The 15,439-nt window shown below is 36.9% G+C and overlaps 1 long non-coding RNA gene across 15 annotated transcripts in view; it reads right to left on the bottom strand.

Annotated features, from left to right (window-relative positions):
- LOC112661817 (uncharacterized) overlaps window positions 1-15,439 on the bottom strand; it is a 268,322-nt gene that overhangs the window by 108,632 nt on the left and 144,251 nt on the right. For 13 of the 15 annotated variants that reach the window (XR_007407603.1, XR_007407613.1, XR_007407609.1 and 10 more), the window contains 2 exons: window positions 2,572-2,681; window positions 269-357 (listed from right to left, as the gene is read on the bottom strand). The exons of 1 other annotated variant lie outside the window; for it this stretch is intronic. This is a non-coding gene — a long non-coding RNA (uncharacterized LOC112661817). The remainder of the gene's footprint in view (window positions 1-268; window positions 358-2,571; window positions 2,682-15,439) is intronic. One more of the 15 variants, XR_007407605.1, reaches the window with a different exon arrangement.

Raw genomic sequence — 15,439 nt, 5'->3', positions numbered from 1 at the left:
ACATCTATCTTCGTTTTTTAGGAAAGTGTTAGCAGCTGTAGGTTTCTCTCTTGACATTTTTCAGCTGAAACTCACAGATTTGGTATGTTGTGGGTTAGTTTTATTTATCTAAAATTGCAATTTTCCTTATAACATTATTCGAGTCATTGGTTATTGTGGAATGTGGTGTTTAACTTCCATTTTATATAATCATATGTATCTTAAAGAAGGAGAAGAAAAAAGAACACTATATATTTATAGCATTTATTATACTAGTATTTTTATTTACCTTTATTTTCCATTTCTTTGTATGCATTTGAGTTCTCACCTAATGTCATTCCTTTTCTATAAGAACTTGTCACTTGCCCCTTCTGTACTCTGTCAAATAAATTATGTTTTGAAATGTTATACAACAATATACAACAATACAATAATATACATTTTTAATGCAGTTGTTTTCTAAATATGTCAAGAAAAAAAGGAAAGTCTGCTAGAAACAGAGGCTTTAAGTTGTTATTTATATAGGAATATTTTTATTTCACCTTTTTGAAAGATAGTCTTGCTAGTTATTAAGATTTTTGGTATAGATGCTTTTTTATCTCTTCTTTAGCACTTTGAATGCCATTCCACTGCCTATGGAGTCACTCCTTCTTATCAATCAATCATTCCAGGGTTTCCTTGTGGTAAGTCATTTTCTCTTCTTGCTCTCAAGATTTTCTCTTTCATTTTCAATAATTCGACTATGATGTGTAGAACTCTTTGAATTAATCATACTTGAAGTACATTGAGATCTTTGGATTTGTAGATTGATATTTTTTCAGATTTCAGAAATTTTTCAGCTATCGTGTCTTTGAATGTTTTTCATGACCTTTACTGTCCAAACCTGGTATTTTCATTCTTCATGTGTTGCTGTGCTTAATGGTGTTTCATATTTCTCTGAGGCTCTGTTCATTTTCATTCTTTGTTCTTCCTTGTCATATTATATAATCTTTATTAATGTATCTCAATGTTGGAAATTCTTTTTCCTGCCAGCTGAAATTTACTGTTGAGCCCGTCTAGCATGTTTTTATTCTAGTGTAATTTTCAACTCCAGATTTTAATTTGATTCTTATTTACAATACCACTTTCCTGGTATTCTTTCACGAAGTAATCTTTAGGTATATTTACCTTTAGTTCTGTGAACGCCTTTATAGTGGCTGCTTTGAATTCTTTGTCCAACTTGTCCAACACTGGGGCTTCTTCAAAAGCACTTTTTATGCCCAATATATTTTTCTTCTTTCTATTTATGAGTCATGCTTTTTTATTTCTTTGTCTCAGTTTTTTATTAAAAGCTGTCCACTTGTGGGGGGATGATATTTGGTTGTTAGTGTTTCCTCGGTCATGTGTTTTTTTAGTAACTCGGCTGAACTCTGTCTGTGGAGTCTTTGCTCTTAGTGTGCAGCCTATAAAGGCTCTTGTTAATTTTTGTTCTTTATTTTATTTTTTGGTCTTTTGGTCTTTCCGTAACTAGTTGTTACCCCTAGGTCAGTTAAGCCACTTTTTTGATCAAAGATTGTGCTTAAATATCCTTAGTCAGTTAGACTTGTATCCTTTGCTGTTTTTACTGTAAGATATATGCCTGGCATAGAGGGTCCTATCACAGTTTAAGGAGTTTATGATTTTGTCCCATGCTCATCTAGCAACTAATAGTTTAGGTTTTTCCTCTCTGACTATTCCTAAGAGGGCACAGCTTAAGGCATGCAGAGAGTCTTAATTCTGGCAGTAATGTGTGTGATTTTATTTTTAAGCCTGTCTTCCCTAAGATGTGCCTCCGAGTCTGAGTAGCTTATCGTTCAGCCAATGTTTTGGCAGAATTATACTTAAGGTCTTTCTGCCAGTGAGGATTCTGACTTTTATTGATGAATTTTTCTGTGGTTTGGGAATGTTTTCAAACCAGTTCTGATTGTTCCAAGCGGGTGCCACGTAACATACACAATATTCCTGAACTCATGGTTGACTGTTACTACAAAGAGAGCTCTTCAAAGCTACCTTTTCTCCTGGTTCTCTATGTTAAATTTCTGGTTTCTCTGCCATGTCCCTCGATGCTACTAGTATCATGCTATCACTGTGTTCTTAATTGCTTCCCTTTAAGGTCCTCATGGTTTTTGGCAACAACGTTAGACGTGGAGTTCTTTGAGATCTCTTCCAATTAAAATCAGTCTCTTCAGGCAGAGCTGCAGAGCTCTAAGTCATTATGGCCTGCCTCTTCCCCTAATCAGAATCTTTGCAGGTCTGCACAGAAGCTGGAGGTAACCCAAAGGCCCGCTTCTCTTAGAATAACCTATGTGCTCTATAAGCTGGCACTGGAGGTACTTGGTAGTCCCTGGGCTTCTTGGCTTGCCCCTCCCTGCATGGAAACTCTGCCCTATAAGCAAACTGGAGATGAGGCAATTGTGCCCAGTAGTTTTGGTCTATCGTATCTGGAGTGGAGTTTGCATGCTACAAATGGAACCTGAGTAGGGTTAACCAGCCTCAATCTTCTCAGCTATGTCTGTTTTGAATGGAGCTCTACATAATAGGACTAATAGATGATGAGTAATGCCAGCTACCTACCTCTCCTGAGGTGAACCCATAGCCCTCAAAAGGAGCTGGAGTGAAGAGTCCCGTCTTTATGGCTGTACCTTCTGCAGGTGGAGCACCAAGAGAAGTTTCTATACATTGGGCTGGAAGTAGGGAAACACAGTAAGTCTTGGCTCAAATGTCACAGCCTTCTGCTATTTTTTATTAAGATTTAATAGATTTTTTTCCCATTTGCTTTATGCCTTTCAGACAATTTCCAGAGACTTTAAATGATTGGTATTTTGCTGCTGTTACTGTTCTTTTATAATTTTCTCTAGTTAAAAGGTGATTTTATTGGGGGAAGGGTTCACTGCATTACTCACTCTGCCATTCCCAAAATGCCGCTCCTTTACTCATAATTCATTGTATTGACTCTGTAGTGGCCAAGGACAGGACACTGGTCCCTGACATGGGTCAGTTTAGCATGAAGATTATTTTGAGTTAAAAACTAACCATAACTCAATAGATTCAGAGAAAGCTCTAGCTATTCACCTCCATCCTCAACTGCCTAAAAAGAATTTAGAGAACCTTCTCCGGGAGGAGAGCTATCACCAAAAATAACCATATTATGATATGGACAGGTATGGTAGAAAGTCATTTACTCTTTCTCATCTTCCTGTGAATTACATTCCTTCCCTTTGAAGTCTTAGGTCCCTTACCTTCTTTCTCCATAGTTTAGAATGACATATATACCTCATTTTGTCTGTCTTTGGAATTTCCATGTCTGTTTGGATTCCCCATATGTATACAATTAAATGTGATTTTCTATTTCCCCTGTCATGTCAATTTGATTTTTAGTCAAGCTAGAGGGACCTTTGAAGGGGATAGGAATTCTTACTCTTTGACAATTCCATATTACCCTTTTTAAAAACACATTGAAATTTATTTTTCATTTAACTTTTATGTTGAACTGATTTAAAAGAAATCTTAAACTATCTAAAAAAGTGATGGTGGGATATTATTAAATACATTTAAGAATTTGTCTACCAAAAACCAAGAATATGGAAAGCACCATTTATAAGTAAATCTTTAAATATGCATCTTACAGAACTTTATATTTTCATCAGGGCTCTTTTGAAACACTTAATGCATCATATCTTTTTTTTAATTTTTACTTTAGTGAAGTATATAATTTCCCAACTCTATTGAGAAAATAAGCTGAAATATTCTCTCCTGTAACCATTGTGAAAAGTAAAGAGTTTATAAAGTCACAATAGGTCACATTAAGAATTTTTAAAACAGATTTTAGGCCAGTAGTAATCATGGAATTGGGTGGGATTAAAATAAAGAAGACCAAGTGTGTAATGGTTAATCTTATGTGTTATATTATGCAACATATTCATAGAAAATTTCCTATGTTCATTAAGTATTTATACATTTATCTGGAGCCTAGACTTCTTGTGAGGAATTCTTGTTACTCTATCCTCATTCATCTACACTGTTTCCTAATTTCTCTATTAAACGACAGAGCTACAGAGATAAAAACAAAACGGTCATATCATCTAATCCAATTCTTCATTTTACAAAAGTGAAAAACTATATTCTAGAGAGGAAAAAGCAAGGTAATGTGCCTTTTAAAAGATCCCTGGGTGGCTCAGGGGATCCCTGGGTGGCTCAGCGGTTTAGCACCTGCCTTTGGCCCAGGGTGCGATCCTGGAGTCCCAGGATCGAGTCCCACGTTGGGCTCCCTGCATGGAGCCTGCTTCTCCCTCTGCCTGTGTCTCTGCCTCTCTCTCTCTCTCTCTCTCTCTTTGTCTATCATAAATAAGTAAATAAATAAATCTTTTAAAAAATAAATAAAAAATAAAAAAAGATTTTACTTATTTGGGAGAGAGAGAATGCATGTGTGTGCATGAGAGAGAGAAGAAGAGAGAGAGCATGAGCAGGAGAGAGAGGGAGAGGGAAAAGTAGACTTCCAAGGAAGCAGGAATCCTAACTTGGGGGGGTCCATCCCAGGACCCTGAGATAATGACCTGAGCTGAAAGCAGATATTTACCAAGCTGAGTCACCCAGCCACACAGCAATGTGGCTTTTAATGCATATCTAAAACCTGGATGTCTCAAACTCCTCCCCAATGAATGTTCTACTCTGCATGCAGTTATTCCCCCAAAATAACAGAAGGTATTGGGAACAGAACTTATGCTGCCATAATCAACACAGCATCTCCCTTACTACTTCCCTATCCTGCTGTGGTTCTACAGTAGTGGTCCAAAATGCAGGTAACATCTTAGAATGGGTTATTTCCTCATTTAACACTTTGTGTTCACATCTTCTGAAGACTCCATTTATTTCTGGAAGATTATTTTCCCCGCACTTTGTTGAAAGAGAGAGAGATTGATTTTCCTAGGACATTAGTGATTCTGATTAAGAATGGCAGGCAAAGGAAGAAGTATTTATGATTGAAGGGTATCTCCCAAGAGCCACATAGTTAAATTCTCAAGTCAAGGACAATATACTTAAAATTAGGGCATGCTGGAATTTTACCCTATGATAACAGTAAAAGTATATCTTTCTCACAAGTCAAAATTAGTTTCCACTATTAGGAAAAGAAAAAGCGCAAAACTTTCATACAGAGACACTTTTTATCGGTGTTGCTAGTTCATTTAGTGCAATTCAACTATCTGGAATAATATGCATGTTCTACATCATTTAAAAATATTTTGTCTACAAATACTTATAAACAAATTAGCTCTGACAATGCTCCATATCATCCCTTGAAAGCCTGATTTCTTTGGTATTTTTAAAGAAAAAGTATAAGCAAATAATCTTTAAACAATTTCCAAAGTGTGTTTGGGGCCTATCAGGGTAACATTGCATGTTGCTTGTTTCCTTTCCTAAAATCTCAGTGGGAATCCTCAGTCAATTGTTGCAATGATTAGATCTTAGTTTTGCCGCATGTTGAAACACTTCAAATCAGGACAGAGGAGGAGAAGAAAGCTCTCTTAAACAGATAACTTGTGTACAGCAAGACATTCTTTTGTTTATGGACTTCAGAGAGAATTCTTTGTAAGTTATACAAGTCCACGTTGTGAAGAACAAAGATGGGATTTCAAAGGCTTGTTTCTTTTGTGATAGAAGAAAAAGCATTTTTCCTCTCCAGGTGAATATTTCTAAGAAAGATTAATAAGTAGAAAAGAGATATCATCTTCAGAAAAGATCAGAGCTCGAGATGTACTGTTTGGGCTCTGTGGTAATTTTATACATCCCCTCAGTAAGAGTGGGCTGCAGGTGGAAGAGGTTTTTGTTTTGTTTTGTTTCAAACTTTCTATTGCCTCAAATTAATTGACAAATGTAGCCACATCTGACAGAGGGAAATCTGCAGTTTAGTGGGCATATACATTGTATACATTCTACTTTGTACAGATATTCCCTATTTCATCTTGCTGTTGAGAACATATCTTCTACTATCATTCTCTTTGACTCTTCATGGTCGTTTTTATACCCCACATACACATTTTCAAGTGCTTCCCGAGGAAAGACTTTGTCTACAATATGTCCTTGTCTCAACAGGACTTCTTCCAGCCTCAACAATCGGACTCTGACTTTTCTTTGACCACCCACTTAGTTTCTTCTGCCTCTGAAGATTTTAAATGTTCTATCCTCAGTCATTTCATATTTCTATGTAATCTATTAAAAGTCAAGATTCTTCTGACAAATTTTTGTAACAATAATATTCTATTTCCTGCTCTTTTAAAATAATTATCAGCATGAATTATCTCTTGCCTGACACCTGTACCTGTATAATGTATGCCTGTCAGGATTGGTTTTTTAAATACATATTCTCTCTGTAGAGTTTAACCTACTGTGAAGTAGGTTGTTTAGCATTGTCATTGAATTTCATTTTATAAATAATAATCATAAATAATCATGAATAGTGCTTCTGTAGACCAAGGACAATTTACAAGGGTTTTGAAAGAACTTAGTTGAGTAAATAGTGCTGTGAATATATTATACAATCAGCTTACGCTTTTTTTTATGTTTTTGGAAAATGGCATTCTAGGATTTCTAGGAAATTCTAGGGAATGTAACATATGGTCCTAAAAATCTTCCAATTAGAGAACTTAAAAATTTCCCAGATTCTTATTTGTGTAAAAATATTTAGAGTTAGAAATAATTTTAGGATGGAGGTATATAGCAGCCTCATTGCTAAAAGAAACTAGACCAAAAAAATTAATTTGATACACAAAAATAAATCACATATATAAAAGTGATATGGCGGGATTATATTAAGAGTAGAGTACAAGATCTTAAGAGAAAGGTGCTAAATACAGTAGCATGTACTATGCTACTTTATCTCTTCTTCCTTAAATGAACAAAATTATTTTCACAAGGGGCATGATTGTTTCCCATTTTTCTGGTGATAAGCAACTGTCTCCGCAGAAGACATTTAAACTCATCAAAATAAAATGTTTAAAAACAAATCAATATAGTAAGTAAAATACATAAAATGTTACCTTGAAGTTTCCAGGAAAAGAGTTGCAAAATAAGAAATAGAAGCAGAGAAGAAAAAAAAAAAAAAAACTAGTTTTCAAAAAGATTTATACATGTAGCCAGTTCACAAACTTACTCATAAAGTCTGATATGCAGAAAATATGTATTTTACTTAATTCCCTAAAATGTCTCTTTTCTTTGCACTATTCTCAGAACAATCTTCTGGGTATAGAAAGAATAATGGGGAATACAAGTTTAGCAAAAATCAATTAAAAACTTAGTCTGATCCATTTAAACAGGATGTTGAGGTTACAGTCAGCATCTCCAAGATAATTCAGTTTTAAGGGTTCTCCATCTTCTGCTTGCTGCTCTCACAGTTGGCATGAGAGATATGAAGAAAAGGTTTATATGACTTTGAGGCTTTCGGGAGGCCTCTCACCTTATACCCTAGGCTATTCCTTGGGTGTATGCTGTCAAATAAAAACAAATCCAGAGTTCAGTGAGGATGAACTTATTAAAAAATATGTATATTGAAGTAAAGGGAGAAAGGTTATTGTGATGGGACAGGGAAACTCTTGTAATAGGGCTGGGGGATTATTGCCATATGGCAAATCTACCAGGAGATTTGCAAGTGTATCCAATGGCACCAGAAAAAGGCTTTTTTTTTTTTTTTTTTTTGCAGAAAGGAGTAAACAAAGCTAGGAATAACCAAGTGTGGGGAACAAGGATGGGTGGCAATGCGACAGGACAGTGCATGAGGAGGGACAGATGTTCCCCTGAGGTCAGGCAGTTAGTTCCCAGGAGAGGCTATAAAAGAGCTTTTGTTCATTAGCACAATGATCAGAGGAGGGTAAAGGCTCAGAGGCCTGGGGAAGGAAGGAGAAGCCTGAGCAACATTTGGTCAAGTTAGCAGGCATTTTGTCCAGATTGTTCAGTGGGTATGAACAGTTCACCTCAGCATGCAGGAGACAAATGAGAATTTGGAGACTTTTCTTCCAGCCTTGTCATAGGTAAAGCAGGGGTTTACCAGTGGGGCTTATCTAAGTCATAATGGGAAGAATGATTCTTTGCAGTTAGCCATTTCAAGAACACAGAAAGGTTGGGGAATTTCTTGACTGTTGCAGTTTTGGGGGACACAGGACTCTGATAAAGTTGAACAGTGTCAATGTGAGGATACGGAAACTCCCACAGACCTAAATCTCTAGTACTGGGTGTTCCACAATTCAACCTAATTCTGGCACTATGGATTTGGAAGAAGCATTAGATTCCACAGGTTAAGGGCTCAGTCCCACAGAACTGACACCCCCCATCCCCGCCACCCTCCCCTCCACACTTCAAATAACAATCCCAAGTCTGGGTTGTCACCTGTGCTTTTGACCAACTGGCTATAGACTGGAGGTTCCAAAGACTCCCTCCTTTGGTTCAATTAACTTGCTAGACCAGCTCACAGAACTCAGGGAAACATTTTACTTACTAGATCACCAATTTAGTATAAAAGAATATAATTCAGGTACACTCAGATGAGAGAGATACGTGGGGCAAGGTATAGGGAAGAGGCACAGAGCTTCCATGTCCTCTGTCTTCTCCAAGTGCAACATTTTCCCCAAATTTCTACCCATTTACCAACCTGAAAGCTCTCTGAACCTAGTCATTTTGGGTTTTTATGACGGTTGCAAGTAGAGAGGCATGATTGATCAAATCACTGGCCATTGCAATTGACTTAACCTCCAGCATGAGGGGGTAAGCCTAAAACCTTCAACCCTTTAATCATAAGGCTGGCTCCACTGGCAACCAGTGTCCATCCTTAGGTTACCTAGGTGCTTTCTAAAACTCACCTCCTTAACATAATAAAAGACACCTTTATTGTTCTTATCATTTAGGAAATGCCAAGGGTTTGGGGAGCTTTATGTCAGAAATTGGGACAAAGAAGAAATTTCTATACTTATTATAAATCATGTTATCTCAATGCCATATTCTCACTCTGGCTCTGGATGGTCCTCTCCCCAACAACAATGCCTTAGTCACAGAGACATACAAGTGTCCATCAATTCTCAACTGAACACACACACCAGGAAGGACCTGAAAGAGTATAAACCAGAGGAGCTGGCTGCCTGGCCATGCTTATTTATGCTCTTGATTCATCACAAACAAAAAGTGTTGGTCCTGGATCACTCTGAACAGTGACCTTTTCCAAAGTGTGAAATTTGAAGTGGTAAACAGCATCCTTGCTCACAACAGAGCCTTTCTGGCATAAAATGTACTTCCAATGCAATATTTATCTCTGGCTAGCCAGAGAGACAATAAATATGTGATTATATAGGGGAGGTAGGGAAGGCAGGAAAAGCGCAGAACATTTTTCTTTCAAAAATATTACCTACTTACTCTTAGAAAGTATATATTCAAAAACACATAAACTAAAGCCTGGTTTGCTATATATCAGCCTTCAGGTAAAAAAAAAATTAAAAAGCATATAAATAATTAGACATCAATTGACAATACTGATCAGATTAAAGGAAACTATTAATTATTTATTATATAGCAAGAGTTAAAGGAAGTAATCGGACACTCATCTAGGAACAGCTTTTTGGTAGTCAAGGTACAGAACATGGTGGTGACAAGGGAATTGAACCAACTCGACAACTGCTAATTAGGAAAGATTCTCTGTTGTAAAAAGCACAGGAATTGACATGGGTGGCTGAGCTTCTTTATTTGATTCTTGTGCACCCAGGAGAACCGCATGATGTAATCGGTACAAAACTTACCAGGAACTAATAGAGCTGAAAATTCAAAAGCAGAATGGGGGTGGGGGTTAGGCAATACTACAGCTCTGCTTCCAGAAAGTGGATTTAAACAGGCTTAAAGAACAGGATTTTTTTATAGGTCTCATAAGATGAAGAAATTCAAGGGGTACTGAAGGTTAAGGTACATGCTTTTAGAAAAGAAAGAAAGATTTTTTAAATTATTATTGGTGAAATAAGTGAAAAGAGGGGGAAAACTTAATTATCTGACAATTGTCTAAAGGAGTTGAAAAATAAGCAAGGATAATTCAAAAAGGACAGATCATCAGACATGGATGACTACCCAACGAAAATATGTCAAAGAAGCAAGGAAACCTACAGTGGAATATCTTTACAAACACTTACTGGTTACTTGTGTGCTAGCCACTGGTATTATTGCATTTTTCCTTCACATGGAAGGGAAATGAGGAAGAATAGCATTCTGGACAAGATGATTTTACCTTGTATGCTTATTCCCTTGAATGCGTTTTATTGGGTATCCACTGTGTTTCTCAGACACAGTCCCTTTGGACCTCTAATGCATAGCCCATTTCTCCTAAACTGATCCTCTTTCTAAAGTGAATATGGCTCTCCACTAAAATCTTTACATTTTGTCCATAATATTTGGACTCAAGTTTGGGCTCCTTGCTCTGGAATTCCAGATGATTCGCAAATTATTCCTCCCTAGTCTCTTCATCATCGCATGTTGATACTCACTGTGCTTCATCATCTCTCTCAACCATGCCAATCTCATTTAATTTCTTTATGCAAAATGTGTGCTCTGGTGGTCAGTCCCTTTGTATACTTTGTTCCCTCTGGTTGTAATGCCCTTCCTTCCATCTTTCATCTAGTAATTCTCAGCTCATTTACCAAAACCCATCTCACGCAGCTTTCTTTGTTCTAACTCAGCCAATATCAATGATTTGATTTCTATACTCTTATTGGAGAATTTCATCTAATGCTCTTTGATCAAAGGATACATATCATACATGATAGTAAAAGTTACCTTTTTAGTTTAGTTTCCCAGTAGCATATGTGCTCTGTTAAATTGGGGCCTTAATCCTGTATCTTTCTCTCTACCCCTAGTATTTGTCCCACTGCCTGGTATAAAATTAACCTTTAATTTCAACTTTTTAAACAAATGCTGAATGGAATGATGGATACTGACTGACACTATACCCTGTAACACTGACTCCAGGTGTGTGAACTCACTCCATTCTTTTAAAACCAATCTGGGGAAAGAAGTTGGTTTATCCACTGTCCTTGAATTGTCCACTTTGAACCTGCCTCAGCCTCAAGGGTTCCTCTTATTCCCATGCAGGCTCCTCACCACCTTCACAGCTCCTCTTTAACTTCTGGATACACTACATAATAAGATACTGCTCTTTCCCCAAGGGTGGTCAATGAACAGAAAGAACTTTTATTTTTTTAAATGTTAAAATATTGTGCTGACCAATTTGATACTTCATTCCATTTTTACAGTAAGCCCATATGGTAGGCTGTTTTCCTATTTCCATTTTATGGTTGATAAACAGAGGATCAGGGAGGTTAAAGAATCATTAGAGGAAGAAAAACAATGTGCTACACCTGAAACAGAAGCATTAACCTAAGGGTAAGATTATTATGTTTAATATAGTTTTTTTTTCTTTGTTTCTTGATTCCTAGTTGTGTCTACATCTCCCTATCTGAAAATGGGGATAATTCAGTACTTACCTTTTTATCCTGCCATGACAACTAAAACATTTAATATAAATAAAGGGAATGTAGTAAGCTACAATATTTTAGCTATTACTGTTTTTATTATAATTATTACTTATATCTTCAGAACTGATTTTGTCAGAGCATACAATCCTCTTTATTTTTTTTAAGAGAATATTAAATCGTTTATTGATTACACATGATAATGGACAATACACAAGCTTTAATCCCATCTATAATTTTATCTGATACCATAATTCAATTCATATATATTGCATAGGATGTACCAACAATCATAATAACCAAATAAACTCCAGGAGTTTGCTTGGGTGACCCTTTTAACGGTGAACTCCAGATCACAACACATTAACTGTCAGTTCAACCACACCAAGGTTTGTGGAGACATGGCTTCTGTGCCCACGCCGGTTGCAAATAAATTTCGAATGAAACCTGGCACCACCCTGAAGGAATTCTAACTTCACACTTTTGGGGTAGTTTACCAAGATGGCTTCAGAGTAGACTAACTTTACACAGCACATCTTTAAAAAGACACATTTATTCAGTGTCATGATGACTATTACATTTAACAATCAACAGCATGGGTGCAAAAAAAAAAAAAAAACTACATTAAAACCCTTTGTTGGAATGCTTTACACTTTCCGCAAAACAGGAACTAAAATAACCTGTTAAACAATTAGTCACAAATACAGTCCTCGAGTTTTTTGCCCATACACATGAGTATTGTCTAAAACATGTCTTCTTTGTAGCAGCTAGGCCCTGCCACCACTGTGCTTGGCTGAGTTCACAAATCTGTTGTAACCTGTAGCTTCCTGTCACTTCTCTGGCTCTCCTCTCCTGCTAAGCTTTGTTTCCTGGCAGTAATTAAAACCTTCTGCCACTGCATAGCTGCTGCTGCTGGAACCACCTTGCCACCTTGGTTTCGTGGTTTGGCAAAATATTGGCCTCCACCACCATAGGGGCCAGAGCTTCTGCCTCCAAAATTTCCTCCGTTCATGGGTCCAAAATTTGAGGATTGATTGTTATAATTGCCAAAATCATTATAGTTACCACCACCTCCAAAGTTGCTTCCATAATTATCAAATCCGTTATAGCCATCGCCACTGCCACTGTATCCACCACCACCTCGATTGCCACCAAAGCCACCTCAACCACTGGAGTTCCCTCCATGACCAAAGTTGTCATTCCCACCAAAACCACCTCCATGACCACCACCAAAGTTTCCAGAACCACTTCGGCCTCTTTGGCTGGACAAGCACTAGCCATCTCTTGCTTCGATAGGGCTTTCCTTACTTCACAGTTGTGGCCATTCACAGTATGGGATTTTTGAATGACAATCTTGTCTACAGAGTCATGGTCGTCAAAGGTCACAAAAGCAAAACCTCTCTTTTTGCCACTGCCTTGGTCAGTCATGATCTCCATCGCTTCAATTTTCCCATACTGTTCAAAATAATCTCTTAGATGTTGTTCTTCAGTGTCTTCTTTAATGCCACCAACAAAAATCCTTTTCACAGTTAAGTGAGCACCAGGTCTTTGAGAATCTTCTCGGGAGACAGCCCTCTTTGGTTCCACCACTCTTCCATCCACCTTGTGTGGCCTTGAGTTCATGGCTGCGTCCACCTCCTCCACGGTGGCACCTGAGGAACCCAAAGCCTCTGGAGTGCTTGGTGTTGGGGTCTCTCATTACTACACAGTCCGTAAGCATCCCCCAGTGCTCAAAAATGGCTCCTCAGACTCTCATCGGTTGTTTCAAAGCTCAAACCTTTGTTGAGCTCAGGCTCTTTGGAAGACTCTGACTTAGACCTGACGGCAGTGGGAGGGGAGACCTTAATGATGCTTACTCGGCAGCGTCCAGGGGCAGAAAGACAATGCTCTTCTTTAATGGTATTCCAAAAAGTATTTCAAAACTTTAGCAGAGGAAATTTTTGTAAAATTATTATTTATAAATTTATGTAAATAAGGTTTTTTAACCTAACATATAGATCAAATCTATTTTCATTCTTGTATCCTCAATTACACATGTGTTCATTTCATTATATGTTACATAGAGATAAGAATCCAGTATTAAAGATATTTCAGAAAGATAAAATTGAAATTTTTAATGAAATTATTGATACTTTGAGCATAATAGTCACAAATACTTTAGATAAGTTTGTTTTCCTTTCACTGTTGTGACAAGGAAAACACGTCATTGAAAGGACATGAGCCAATAATTGCAACAGGACATTTTCAATAAGACAAAAATGTTAGAAAAATTTCCTATCTTCTTAGATGTGAGTTTTTCTCAGAAATATTCTAGCTGGTTCTTTTTTTTATTTTATTTTATTTATGATAGTCACACAGAGAGAGAGAGAGGCAGAGACACAGGCTCCATGCACCGGGAGCCCGACGTGGGATTCGATCCCGGGTCTCCAGGATCGCACCCTGGGCCAAAGGCAGGCGCTAAACCTCTGCGCCACCCAGGGATCCCCTAGCTGGTTCTTACATGGCTCTGGTATTAGTCCTTTCCAGCATTCTCATCTCTCCTTTTTTAAAATGCATCTTTTATCAATATATTTTGCAAAAAGCCACGTTTTTGAACCTAAAAGTGTATTCCTAAAGTTCATGAACTATTTGTAAGCACAGCAGTTCATAAAATTAATGATTTTTTTGAAATGATTCCTGATTTCATCTCAGTGTTTATGAACCAAGACAATCTGTAAATTGAATAGCTTGCATTTTTAATACAGTTGGTAAATTGAAGCTTTATGTGTATGCATGTGTGTGTGTTTACTTTCATAATCATCCTCCAAATCTTTGCACTCAGCATTAAGGATATATTAGGTTAAACTTGTTAACCACTGGAAAAGTTAATAACAACTCCCCAGTGTCAGTTAAAGTAAAATCTGACATATTTCACAATTGTGAGCAGTTATGGCCACACAAAAAATGTATCTTAAATAGAAATGTTCAAAAATATATGTGTGTTAAAAAAAAAGAAGTCCCAGGAAATTATTTTGGCAAAGGATATTAAGAAAACTTTTATTGTTTTATAAGATTTTTCAAGTCTCATTTTTTTAAATCTAAAGCAATCAGTAATATCAGTAGCAACACTAAAACTCACCAACAGTTCCAATATAAAATAATCCCTGTGCCCATTTCCTTGTCTCTTTATAAAAGGAAGGATTATTTAAATACATATTTCAAAAAGATATGGTACGGCTTTTGTGAACTTTTCTTGAGGACCTAAGAAATGGAGTTGTTTTCTGTTCAAGGGTAGCTGATTGGCAACAGTACATATTTGTTGTTCAAAAATTTTAGTCAGCTTTTTAGACTTCTTTTTTTTGAAAGACATTGTGGATATATGAGAAGCAAAATGTGGGAAAAGGAAGAAGTGAAAAGTATTGAGAAAGAAAATAAATTTTGATTAATTTCTATGGTACTTAAAATGCTGTACTAAATATTAATAATGTACTAACCTCCCCCCTTACATTGCTCAAAACATATATTAAACATTTGCTTGCTTTTAATTGTTTTGGTGTTTGAATTGGTGTTCATTCTAAGGAGATACCACTTTGAAACCAGAATATAATTGGGACTAATTAGATTTAGGTTTATTGTGTTCGTTCAAGATATATTTCTTTGTGACTATCACTCTTGGTATTATCATTCTTAGTATTTTGGGTTTTGCAAATCCCAGTGACGTAAAGCAATAACCCTTTATAAACTGTGATAAGCCTAGTGTAGACTGGAAATCGTGCTGATCAGTGAATAAGACTGATTTTGACTGGATTTATGAGGGTCAGTGGTCAGTTGTCAATCAACTGGGAGTTGACTGTCTCAGAATGCTATAGCTGGGAAGACTCAGTCTATTCCACATGGTCACTTAACCTGAAGCAGGCTAGCCCAGCTTGTTAACTGCCTGGTTTCAGGGTTCTGGTAGCATGGAACATGTATGG

The sequence above is a fragment of the Canis lupus genome, chromosome 31, assembly GCF_003254725.2.
Source record: "Canis lupus dingo isolate Sandy chromosome 31, ASM325472v2, whole genome shotgun sequence".
Taxonomy (NCBI): Eukaryota; Metazoa; Chordata; class Mammalia; order Carnivora; family Canidae; genus Canis; species Canis lupus.
This window is presented reverse-complemented; position numbering and strand designations above follow the sequence as displayed.